Source organism: Saimiri boliviensis, chromosome 4 (genome assembly GCF_048565385.1).
Source record: "Saimiri boliviensis isolate mSaiBol1 chromosome 4, mSaiBol1.pri, whole genome shotgun sequence".
Taxonomy (NCBI): Eukaryota; Metazoa; Chordata; class Mammalia; order Primates; family Cebidae; genus Saimiri; species Saimiri boliviensis.
Window position 1 is genome coordinate 106157499 of NC_133452.1, and position 14020 is coordinate 106171518.

The window sequence follows — 14020 nt, forward strand, 5'->3', positions numbered from 1 at the left end:
TGCTCTAGTCCTATTATGCAATTCTTATCTAGTCAGTGTTCCCAGGGGATCCTTATTTAGCTAAGTACTCTTGTGAATGAATGAATTTGGAAATATACCTTTGAAATGATGGTACCCAGAACTAGACTTAAAATTTCAAATATAATCTAAATATTAGCTATCCACATGTTACTACTAATGCAAAGGTAGGGAAGCACTAGCTTTTCAATCAGATACCGTAATTTTCTGGAACCCTTTAAATCTGGAATTAAGTAAAATGTTTAGACCTTTTTATATGAAAATACTGTCATGTCAAGTTTTTACCGTTAATATACTGCGCTTCACATAGTTACTCAAATTGTGTTTTATCAATATTCACAAGGAAAATGTACTCAAAGCTTTGGGTTTTCTTCACATTTCATCTTTAGGATCTTTACCATGAAGAAACAAGGCGTAAACAACTAAAATTTTGGCCCAAGCAGCTGCAGAATTAAAGAAACCTTGCTTGTTAAATTTGGGTGGGGTTATTATTATTATTTTTTTTTCACCACCATCTCCACCACCGGGTGGGTGTATTTTGAATTACTTGTTAATGCTATTGTTTGAATCATCTAACAATAAGTATACATTTAAATGCTGGCTGGGATTTTCTGTCACAGGTGTTTTCTTCATTAAGATTTTCCCTTTAAAAATATTTTTCAAGATAGTTGTTATAAGAACAGAAAGATAGCTTAAAAATGAAAACTCAAGGTGACAATATTTTAGAAGTAGCAATCACTTTAGATTCTTCATAAACACACCATTTTAAGAATCAATCAGCTATTCCTATACATAATAATTTTTTACCCTGAACTCCTTTCTTTGAAGAGCTTGGTAAAAACATGTCTGATGATTTAACTTGGTATGTTTCTGGTGATCTTTTTAAAAATTATTACTGTTTACTTGTGTTCCATGTTGCTCTATTTAGATGATTTTAAACCAAAGTTAAGGCCTAGGAGATAGCCAGGGAATAGCCCAAAAGGCAGTGACCACATTATTGGAGTCTGCCAAATCTCTTAATAGTACTATCTCATAGGAGATGGTTAATAAATACTTGGTGATTTGAAAACTTAAAAGACCAAGTTGCCTTTGAATGATTCTAAAAGGTATTCTCAAGTAAATCACAGTGTTGATCTCTAGAAGCCTTCTCCAAATTCAGGGTTAATTTAGAGATTCAGTAAAGATTTCAATTCTAAGGACTGTTTTCGTCCATTGGGAAAACAAATTTCTCAATAAAATAAAGTCTTTCTTCTGTCTATTTGTTTTGAAGAAAAGTCCATTGCACAGGTGGCATAAGCCTTCTGGAAATGAACATGAGGAAAGAGGCAAAGACATGCATAGTGCTCAGCCAGCAGATGCTACTTACTAAAAAATGATACCAAAGCAGTCATCAGAAGACATGCAATGCCCCGTTTATTATAGCTGGGGACGTTTAGGTTCTTACTGAGGCAAGTGAGCTACCCTTCTTACAACTTTTAATTTTTTCTGTAACCAACAGTCCTATTGTGAAAATAAAATAATATTTATGTTGTCTAAAAAGATACTGGAAAGATTTATATAGCCATATAATTTCATAATGTATTTGTACTCGTATTTTTTAATTTATTTTGTTGTTGTTATGATTTTTCTTTATTTTTAGGAAATAACATTTTGTGGAGTCTTGGTTAGAAGGTCATTTTCATTTTGCCCAAATTTTCTCACTCCACATTGCTTTGCTAAGCCCTATGCATTTATTCATTCATTATTTTAGTCACTTACTCATTTGTTCTTCTTAAAAACATTTATTGAATACACATTATGTCCTAGATACAAGGCTCCCATTAGTGCTGCAATGTGAATCCATTGTAACTGCTTGGGCCCCTTTGTTCTATTCATTCTCAATTTCTACAGCAAACTTAAACCCATCTCCACAGCTCCTAGCCTCATCATTCATTCCACTCCACATCCATTTTTCATAGTTGCTGCTGATACCACCTCCACCTTCCCAACATTCTTTTCTCTCAATCCCACTCCATCAGGTTCTTGATCTTATTCCTTCCTCTGCCTTTCCACAACCACAGCCTTGGTACATGCACTAGACACTTCCTTCCATGGGTTATCTAATCTAGCAATCTCCAGGCATTTCATCATGCATCCCTTCTTATAACATTTTTGAACATCCCAGCCAAATATATATATATATATATATATAAAAATCATATTAATGCCATTTTTAATCCATGTAATCCATGTACATATTAGCATATTAATTTCTGTATGATTTTTGAAACAGTGTATATATAAATAGACATCATAGCATTTAAAAATATATATATTTTATTGCGTTTTAGGTTTTGGAGTATACGTGCAGAACATGCAGGATTGCTGCATAGGTAAATACATGGCAATGTGGTTTGCTGCCTCCCTCCCCGTACTTTTAAATGATTTGTTATACTTAATATGTAAAAACAATAAATGCATTTTTTAAATTGTTAAATATAAAATAGATATTCAAATGTATTGTGCAGAGTATATAAAACTTACATATCTCTAACCAAGCTTCTTTATTGAAAGGGCCGTGTACACCAGACTCCAAATTTCCAATTTGTTCTTTCTCCTCCAAGACACTGAGGAAGGAAGACTCTGTAGAGGGTGCATTCTTCTTTGCTGCAGTAAGAAATAAACTAAGCTTTATGTTATTCAGGTATGTGTTTGTATATATGCATACATATGTAGCATAAAATCTATATAAAGTATATATAAAATATATGTCACTATATATACTACTAGTATATATACTATATATAGTACAACTAAATATAAAGAAACTGCTTTAAATAATGATAGTAGCTAATATTTTGAATTTGTCTTCAAATTTTACATGAGAAGGAAATCATAAGTTATAGAGTCTTTTAAAGTTCATCTTTTTGGTATGATGGGAAATAAATTGCTCAATAAACTTTTATTTAAATTCAGCGTGATCCCAACTAGTAGTAAATATGATCCATGATATCTTCTTTTAACTTGATAAATACAGTGTTTTTACTTTTTAAAAAACTGTCCAACAATTTGGATCCTTATATTCTGGCCCATAGTTTTTTGTGATTCTAGAGTTATACTCATCACCATCTTTCTGGGTTTACTTTTCCAGGAGTCTGGTAAGACTTAACATTAGGCTCAGATGTAAAGTTTTCCCTAAATATAGTAGATAATGCAGATAGGCCTGAAGCAATGAATTTGATGTTGTGTTCTGGGGTGTTTTAGAAATTTTTGAAAATTTAGAAAACAGAAAGTAACCTAATTTTCATGTTATCTATACTCTGTGGTTATTCACAAAGAAAATTACCCAATATTTTAAAAGAGAGTTTATTTCCTTCAGATTTTTCTCACTTACCTTGGCAATCTTTTAAAAATTTAATTAAATTAATTAATTTATTTTTGAGACAGGATCTTATTCTATTGCCCAGGCTGGCTTGCAGTGGTGCAATCACAGTTCACTGCATCCTCAACCTCCCAGGCTCAGGTGATCTCACACCTCAACCTCATGAGTATCTGGGACTACAGGCATGCACCACCATGCCTGGCTAGATTTTGTATTTTTTTTAGAAATGGAGTTTTGTCATGTTGCCGAGGCTCAGGCTGATCTTGAACTGCTGGGCTCAACTAATCCACCCACCTCAGCCTCCCAAAATGTTGGGATTACAGGCATGAACCACCATGCTTGACCAAATATTACTTTTTTAACTGACAAATAATAATTATATATATTCATACAGTACGTAGTGGTGTTTAGATATACATATAATGTGTAGTGATCAGATTAGGGTGATTAGCATAAGCATTGTCTCAAACATTTATCATTTGTGTTGGGAACATTCAATATCCTTCTTCTAGGTATTTAAAACTATGTTTTATTATTAACTGTAGTCGTCCTACAGTGGTATAGAACATGAGAACTTGTTTCTGCTATCTAGCTATAATTTTTTATTTTTCAGGGATTCTATCTGTATAGAATACTGAGTTAAGGGTGTTTATTTCACAAAATTTTTATTGCAGAGAGAGCAAATAAGGTCTAGAAGAGATATGATTTTATTTTCTGCTAAATAACAAGAAGTTTTCACTCATTTGAATTTATGACATTGGAACAGCATTGGCAGATCACAAGTTCTTTGATGATGTCAGTGGAAACAGATTTACATGGTTTTGGTTTGTGCCCCAAAGCTTATGAATACATTCTTTGCCAGTGAGATACACATGTGAAGCACATGAGCAGGTGAAAGTGTGATTACATGGTTGTCTCTTCCTTTGCAACCATGATTTATTCCTTCCATGATGCAGTTGAACATCTGTTTTATGTTTGAAGATTTTTCAAAATGAATTTATTAATTTTACATGTTACTAAGTAGAACTAATCATCTAAATTACAAAAACATTATAAAATGATATAACTAAACAAATTCTTCTATCATTTTTCTAGACAACTTAAAATATTAATTTTTTCCATAACAACACTAATTGTTAGAGAAAAATGTGCCTTAGAGAGTACTTCATTTGCATAAGTAATAACCTAAATGTTCATCTATAATAAATGGGGCATTTTATGTCTTCTGTTTCTGGCTTAGATTTAGTAAGTACTGCTCTGCTAGGTGGTCACTGTGAATATCTATGCTACATTATCTCCTCCTCCACCATTCCTAGAAAGCTTATGCCATCTGCAATATATTTTTCTTCAAAACAGATAGGTAGGTGACAGGGAAGATTTTACATTTTACATGGAAGATGTTTTTTTTTTTGTTTGTTTGTTTGTTTGTTTTTTCTGATGACAAAACTGAGGCTGTTGTTGAATCTTCAAATTATTCTCAAATTTGGACAACATGTCAGGTCCATTTCTCTTCAAGACTAACACTGTTCTGAGAATGTCATTGGAACCATTAAAATGGCCATTTTCCTTTCAAAATTTTCAGATCAACAAATATTTATTAATCGTTTTTTGTTTTCTGAGTGTTCCAGGGAGTTTCAAAGAAAATGAAAGGTCTGTCACTACTTTTGGTGGACATAGCCTAAGGAGGACACATTCTCAATGAGCTGCATTTTTGAATAAATACCTCCTATTCAATACAGGTAGAATTGCCAACTTACTTGCTTCTGAACAATAGAATCTGTCTATAAAGAGATGGCACATCACTCCCTTGACTAGATTACACACATGGCAAATGTGAAGGGGTTTTGCATGTGTTAAGTACAATTGATATTGTATGAATCATAAGGTAGATTAACCATGGCGGACCTGATACAGTCATATGAAAGCCCTTAAAAGACAAACTCAGCCCTTTTGTGAGACTCTCTTTCAATGGTTTTAAAGAAGTAAGGTGTTACATTGTGAGAGAGCCTTTGAGAGGTCATCAGTTATCAATGAGAAAAAACTTGAAAAATAAAAATTGCCTGTGGTAGCATGTATTTTATCCTTTTTGGAGGAATTAAGAGTATGGGCATAGCTAGGGGATCATAAAATTTATTATTCAGAAAGAACACATTGAAATGAAAGAAGGAAAGGTGAAAAATTAAATTGGAGCAACAGGAAGGTACCAGGACTACTCTTGGCAAACCAGACTTAGTGTCGGTATCTCAGTCACTCCTGTTATAAAGCACCTCCCAGATAATAGGTACAATGCTTTCCTATGTTCATTTGCTGTCTCTAAAGATTGGTTATTTAAAATTAGACTGTTCTACCCCCATTGAAGTTTTAACCTAAAAAAAGTCATTGGTCATTCTAAATCTATTTAAATTTCAACTGAGAAAACCAGTGTTTCATGCTCTAATTTTAGATGTCTTAATATATCTGTGTGGTGTTTCTTCTTTTACACACACAGTCTGACTTTATTTCCCTTGCTCCTTTACCAGTTGGTTTAAACACATTCTTCTTAGCTCGTTGTAACCTCTCTTTTGTTTTCCTTTTTGTTTCTTTCTATTTTGGAGACAGTGTGGTATAGGAATTAAAAGCACAGTGCTGGATTCTGACTGCCTTGGATCAAATCTTGGCTCTACTATTTATGATCATTGACAACTTAATTCATCTTGCTGTGCCTTAATGTTTTCACTTGTAGTTATGAATAAAAAGGGAGATTTAAGAAGTATCTGCTCCACGGCTTGTAGAAAGATAGTGTTGGGCACATAGTTAAGCAGTCAATAAATACTAATTCTCATTATTAGTTCCCTTTTAATAAAGGTTCCAAGCAGGCCAATTCAGTTAGGTTTTGTAGTGTAACATAAATTTTTTTATAACTAAGAAAATAAAATTAATGCTTTCTAAAAATTAACTCACTAGCTTAAAAAGAAACCTGCTTGGTATCTTCTGACAAATGTTTTTTTTTAGGCTTTGTTTGGCTCAAAGAATAATGTGGTAATATGCTATTAATAATGATATCACTAAAGAAACATTGGTCATCATTCAGAATAAGTTTGATAAAATAATTTAAATGTGAGAATATCACTGCATTGAATAACTTCAGCTATAAACTGGTATTCTGTTTTCTTTATGTAAGGTAACTATCTGCTGATTTTATCAGTCATTGAATAGAAGCATTAGTTAAGTAGATAGAGATTAAAAAGTCCCGAAGTCCTTAACCAGTTCTTAAGGAAATGATTTTAAAACAAAGAACTATGGCCATGGAAAAATGTCTGCAAATTAAAGCCAAAACATACTTCCGTGACTTTGGTCTTTAGAGACTAAGATTCCAGCAGGATTAACTGAAGTTCTAAGCATGTTTAATAGTTCTGAATCAAGTTCAAGTATTCACATTTACAATCAGTGCCCTAGAATTAGATATGGTTAATCTGACAATCAAGTTCAATGGAAAAATCATTTCCATGAGAACCACAGCACTGCTGAGTATGGCATATCGCCTTTGGAAGGTGGATACATTTCCCATGAAATACACTTTAGATGACTCTATAGTAAAAATTTAATAAGCCTGGCTAGAGAATGTGCACTATGATTCATTTTGCTAATTTGGTACATTTGCTCAGATTTCCATTAAACTAAACAAGATTCAGTTACTCAATTACCAAAATATTCAGTTTTATGTTTCCAGAAAAAAAAATGCTAGGGAAAAATGAAGGTGATTCTTGAGATGTGAGTCAAACATCTCTCAATATTTTGGAAAGGTGAGTCATCTCTTGTATATATTGTTTTTGGTTACATCATTTAGTATAGAAAAAACTAATGATGACATAAAACAGAAGCAAAGTAATCTTCAAAGGAGAAAGTAAAGTAATTTTTTCTTTCTTTCTTGCATTTGTTGGTGAACTTGGATAAGCCCAAATATGAAGATATTACATATCAAAATAAGTTGAGAAATGACTCTTGGATTCAAGCTTCATATCTATAGGACAAAGTGAGCTAAAGTACCAAACAATTTTCCAAAGAATCTACAAAATGTGAATAAATAGAAAACTCAGATCCTAGCCCTCCTTCTGAAATGGGTAAATGATTCTTCTCTCTTTTCTTTGTTTGAATAGCATAGACATAAATTTCATAGATATTATTTATAATTAATTGTCAAATTAAATATTATTTAATTTCAATTTTCAATCTTTTTCTCAGTTGCTTTGTATAAGATTTAAAGGTTTTTTCAACTTTCTTCTGGGTAGCTCTACATAGTATTCGCCACACGCACTTCAAATTTTACATGTCAATTTAATTTGTTATTTCCTGTCTGGTCACACTTAATTTGCCTTCTATGTTCTAAACTATAGTCAACAATATCACCATCCACTCAATAGATAAAGAATATTAAAAATTTTAGAGGGAAGAAACTTATTTAGCTTTAATCAAACCATGATTTTCCAATCACAGTTTTTTTTTTCCCAGAAAATAGTTATTAAGACTTTACCAGTATAAAAATTAAAACTGTTACAAATAATTGTAAGATCCCACACAATCAGACTTCTGTTATTTCACTAATTCATTTCCTACATCTCTCTGTTCTCACTCTCACTTCTCCAGTCCCACTGGACTCTGCCAGGGACTGGTTTGAATTTACTCTAAGTCTGCATTTTTAACCTGTTGATAGATGATCCTCAGATAATAATTTGAAGGGAAGACAGCTTCATGTTTACTTTAAAAATGTGAGGCAAGCAAAACTTCCAGAGCAATAGGTAGCCTTAGTAAAACAGTTATAATCCCTTTGGAATTTTTTTCCCTATAACTTGCAACTCACTGATTCTACAAACTATGATTATTTCTTAAAGTGGTCTCAAAGGGTCTCTCTTTGTTATTTTGCAGATGCCATTGGTGTGTACATTTCATTATTTTTTAGCTAAAGTGAATGTAAATATTGGAAAGGAATCATTAATGGCAGAGTTATCAAACTTTTCTAACTGAAATCTAAGCATTTCAGTTTAGATTTTCTAATGAAGTCAGTTTACTACAGCATATACAGCGGTGATAGCAAAATGATTAAGATTCTGACATATGCATCCAGATTGCTACACCCAAATTTTTGTTCTGTTGCTTTACTCATTGCATGATTTTGGTCAAGTTATATTTGAGCTACAGTTTCCTTATAATATAAATTGTGAACAATAATTGACCTTTCCTGCTAGGAACATTGGATTAGTGAAGGTAGACCAGGTCAATATTCCAAAACTTTAGCACATGTGAGTCACCTGGAGGTGTTAAAACAGGTGTCTGACATTTTAATTCCCACCAACAGTGTAAAAGCATTCCTATTTTCATACAGCCTTGCCAGCATCTATTGTTTCTTGATTTTTTAATAGTCACCATTCTAACTGGCCGGAGATGGTATTTCATTGTACATTTCTCTAATGACCAGTGATGTTGAGCTTTTTTTCATATGTTTATTGGCCACATAAATGTCTTCTTTTTTTTTTTTTTTTTTTTTTTTTTTGAGACAGAGTTTCGCTCTTGTTACCCAGGCTGGAGTGCAATGGCACGATCTCGGCTCACCGCAAGCTCCGCCTCCTGGGTTCAAGCAGTCTCCTGCCTCAGCCTCCTGAGTAGCTGGGATTACAGGCACGCACCACGATGCCCAGCTAATGTTTTGTATTTTTAGTAGAGACGGGGTTTCACCATGTTGACCAGGATGGTCTCGATCTCTTGACCTCGTGATCCACCCGCCTCGGCCTCCCAAAGTGCTGGGATTACAGGCTTGAGCCACTGTGCCCGGCGTAAATGTCTTCTTTTTAGAAGTGTCTGTTCATATTTTTGTTGGGGCCATTTGTTTCTTGTAAATTTGGTAAAGTTCCTTGAAGATTCTAGATATTAGACCTTTGTCAGATGGATAGATTGCAAATATTTTCTCCCATTCTGTAGATTGCCTGTTCACTCTGACAGTAGTTTCTTTTGCTGTGCAGAAGTTCTTTAATTTAATTAAATCCCATCTGTCAATTTTGCCTTTTGTTGCATTTGCTTTTGGTATTTTATCCATGCCTACATCCTGAATGGTATTGCTTAGGTTTTCTTCTAGAGTTTTTATGGTTTGGGTTTTACATTTATGTATTTAATTGATCTTGAGTCAATTTTTGTATAAAGTGTAAGGCAGGGGTCCAGTTTCAGTTTTCAGCATATGGCTAGCCAGTTTTTCCAGAACCAGTTATTGAATAGGAAATGCTTTCCTCATTGCTTGTTTTTTTCAGGTTTGTCCAAGATCAGATGGTTTTAGAAGTGTGGTGTTATTTCTGAGATCTCTGTTCTGTACCATTGGTCTTTCTGTCTGTTTTGGTATCAGTACCATGCTGTTTTGGTTACTGTAGTCTTGTAGTATAGTTTAAAGTCATGTAATGTGATGCCTCCAGCTTTGTTCTTTTTGCTTAGGACTGTTTTAGCTATATGGGCTCTTATTTGGTTCCATATGAAGTTTAAAGTAGTTTTTTCTAATTATGTGAAGAACGTCAACGATAGTTTGATGAAAATAACATTGAACGTATAAATTACTTTGGGCAGTATGGCCATTTTCATGATATCGATTCTTCCTATCTTTGAGGAGGGAATGTTTTTCCATGTTTGTGTCTTCTCTTCTTTCTTTGAGCAGTGGTTTGTAGGTCTCCTTAAAGAGGTCCTTCACTTCCCTTGTTAGCTGTATTCCTAGGTATTTTATTCTTTTGGTAGTGATTGTCAATAGGAGTTCATTTATTATTTGGCTCTCTGCTTGTCTGTTGTTGGTGTAAATGAGTGCTTGTGATTTTTGCCCATTGACTTAGTATACTGAGACTTTGCTGAGCTTACTTATCAGCTTAAGGAGTTTTTGGGCTGAGATGATGGGGTTTTCTAAATATAGAATCATCTCATTTGCAAACAGAGACAATTTCACTTCCTCTCTTTCTATTTGAATACCCTGTATTTATTTATCTTGCCTGATTACTTTGGCCCGAACTTCCAATACTACATTGAATAGGAATGGTGAGAAAGGGCATCCTTGTCTTCTACCAGTTTTGAAAGGGAATGTGTCCAACTTTTGCCAATCCAGTATGATATTGGCTGTGGATTTGTCATAAATAGTTCTTATTATTTTCAGGTATGTTCCCTCAATACTTAGTTTATTGAGTTTTTAACATGATGTTGAATTTTATCAAAGGCCTTTTCTGCTTCTATTGAGATAATCATGTGGTTTTCATCATTGGTTCTGTTTATATGATGGATTATGTTTATTAATTTGCATATCTTGAACCAGCCTTGCATCCCCAGGATGCAGCCTGCTCGATTGTGGTGAATCAGTTTTTCGATGTGCTGCTGGATTTGGTTTCCCATTTGAAGATTTTTGCATAGATGTTCATCAGAAATATTGGCATACCTTTTTCTTTTTGTGTTGTGTCTCTGCCAGGTTTTGGTACAGGATGATGCTGTCCTCATAAAATGAGATAGAAAGAAGTCCCTCTTTTTCAGTTGCTTGGAATAGTTTCAGAAGGAATGGTACCATCTCCTCTTTGTGCCTCTGGTAGAATTCAACTGTGAATCCATCTGGTCCTGGGTTTTTTTATATTGGTAGGCTATTAATTACTGCCTCAATTTCAGAACTTGTTATTGGTCTATTCAGGGATTTGATTTTTTTCCTGTTTTAGTCTTGGGAGGGTATATGTGTCCAGGAATTTATCCATTTCTTCTAGATTTTCTAGTTTATTTGCATAGAGATATTTATAACACTCTCTGATGGTAGTTTGTATTTCTGTGGGGTCAGTGGAACAGTGTAGTGATTTCTCAAGGATCTAGAACCAGAAATACCATTTGACTGGGCAGTCCCATTACTGGGTATAAAACCAAAGGAATATAAATAATTCTACTATAAAGACAAAGGTACATGTATGTTTATTTGTAGCACTATTTACAATAACAAAGACATGGAACCAACCCAAATGCTCATAAATGATAGGCTAGATAAAGTGGTAAATGTGGTACATATATAAATAAATGTGGTACATGTATACATATTAGATAAATGTGGTACATATATACCATGGAATACTATGCAGCCATTGAAAAGAATGAGATCATATCCCTTCCAGGAACATGGATGAAGCTGAAAGCCATCATCCTCACTAAACTAACACAGGAGCAGAAAACCAAACACTACATGTTCTTACTCATAAGTGAGAGTTGAAAAATGAGACACATGGTTGCAGAGAAGTGAACAACATATACTGGGGCCTGTTGGAGGTTGGGGGCATGGGGAGGGAACTTAGATGACAGGTCAATAGGTGCAGCAAACCATCATGGCACATGTATACCTATGTAACAAGTATGCACATTCTGCACATGTATCCTGGGACTTAAATAAGATAAAAATTAAAAATAAAAAACAAATAAAAAACATAGGTATCTGATAGATGGGATTGCATTAAACTCAAAAGATTTTTCATATCAGAGGAAACAAATGAGTGAAGAAGTGATTTACATATTGGGAGAACGTACTTGCAAATTGCATATTGAAAAAGTGGCTAATATTCAAAATATACAAGAAAAAGCAAGAAAAAAAAGTAGCAAAACAAAACAACAACAACAACAAAAACAAACAAATAAGACAAAACAACCCTCAAATAATGCAATTGAAAATGGGGGAAAAAACCTGAATAGACGTTTTTCAGAAAAAGATACACAATGGCCAACAGGTCTATGAAAAGGTGCTCAACATTTCTAATCATCAGATAAATGCAAATTAAAAGCACAATGAGATAACACATCATACTTGTTAGATTAGCTACTATCAAAAAGAAGAAAGAAATCAAATGTTGGTAAGGAAGTGGAGAAATAGGAACCATTGTGCAACGTTGGCAGATTTGTAAATTAACATCACCATTTTGGAAAATGATGTGGAGCTTCCTCAAAACCTAAAGATAGAATTAACATATAATTCAGCAATCTCCCTTCTGAGAACATATATCCAAAGAAAATAAAACCAATATATTAAAGAGTTGAATGTTTCTATGTTCATTCTAACACTGTTCACAAGAGCCAAATGAAAATAACCAAAGTGCCCATTAACAGATGACTCAATTAAAAAATGTGACGTATATAGACACACTAGAATATGACTCAAACTTTAAAAAGCAGGAGATCCTGTCATTCAGGAAGATGTAGGTGAAACGAAAGGATATTATGCTAAGCAAAATAAGCCAGGCACAAAAGGACAAATACTATATGATTTTACTTATGTGTGAAATTTTAAAAAGTCAAACTCATAGAAGTAGAAGGCAAAATGGTAGTTACCAGGAGCTTGGGGAAGAGGTGGATGGGGAAAAGAGGAGATATTGATCAAAGGATAGAAAGGTTCAGTTAGACACAAGGGATAAGTTCTGGTGATTTATTGCAAAGTATGGTGACTATAGTTAATAATAATGTATGTTTCAAAATAGCTAAAACAGAAGAGCTTATTTTATGTTTTTTTTATGTAAGATAGGTTTTACTATTTATTTATTTTTTAACTTTTATTTTAGGTTCAGGGGTACATATGAAAATTTGTTACATAGGTAAACTCAGGTCATAGGTGTTTGTTACACAGGTTATTTTATAATTCAGGAATTAAGCCCAATACCCAAAAGTTACCTTTTCTCCTTCCCTCCCTCCTCCTACCTTCCATCTTCATGTAGACCCCAGTGTCTGTTGTTCCCTTCTTGGTGTTCATAAGTTATCATCATTTAGCTCCTGTGTTTAAGTAAGAACACATGGTATTTGATTTTCTATTCCTGCATTCGTTTGCTGAGGATAATAGCTTCCCACTCCATCTATGTTCCTGCAAAAGAAATTATCTCACTCTTTTTTATGGCTATGTAGTATTCCGTGATGTACATGTACCAAATTTTCTTTATCTAATCTTCATTGATGTGCATTTAGGTTGATTCCAAGTTTTTGCTATTGTGAATAGTGCTTCAGTGAACATTTGCATGCATGGTCTTTACGTAGAATGTTTTACATTCCTCTGATTATAGAACCAATAACAGGATTGCTGGGTCAAATGGTACTTCTGCTTTTGGCTCTTTGGGGAATTGCCATACTGCTTTCCACAATGGTTGAACTAATTTACACTCCCGCCAAGAGTGTTTAAAAGTTCCCTTTTCTCCACAACATCACCAGCATCTGTTATTTTTGACATTTTAATAATAACCATTCTGATTCATATGAGATGGCATCTCATTGTGGTTTTGATTTGCATTTCTCTAATGAACAGTGATATTAAGTGAACAGTGATTTTTTTCTTATGTTTGTTGGCCACATTTATGTCTTCTTTTAAAAAGCATTCATTCATGGCCTCTGCCCACTTTTCTGTGGTGTTGTTTAAAAGTTGTTAAGTTTAATTAGATCCCACTTGTCAATTTTTGCTTTTGTTGCGATTGATTTTGGTGTCTTTGTCATGAAATCTTTGTCCATTCCTATGTCCAGGATGGTATTGCCTAGGTTGTCTTCCAGGGTTTTTATAGTTGTGGGTTTTACATTTAAGTCTTTAATCCATCTTGAGCTGATTTTTTATATAGTTTAAGGAAGAAGCTTCAATCGTCTTAAACAGAGGATTTT

General features: G+C 33.7%; 1 long non-coding RNA gene across 1 annotated transcript in view; it reads left to right on the forward strand.

The window, feature by feature from the left end:
• The window catches only part of LOC141584313 (uncharacterized), a 572289-nt gene that overhangs the window by 45934 nt on the left and 512335 nt on the right, over positions 1–14020 (forward strand). The window contains exons 4-8 of the long non-coding RNA XR_012517287.1: positions 1289–1466; positions 2349–2390; positions 2572–2701; positions 5008–5118; positions 7314–7479. This is a non-coding gene — a long non-coding RNA (uncharacterized LOC141584313). The remainder of the gene's footprint in view (positions 1–1288; positions 1467–2348; positions 2391–2571; positions 2702–5007; positions 5119–7313; positions 7480–14020) is intronic.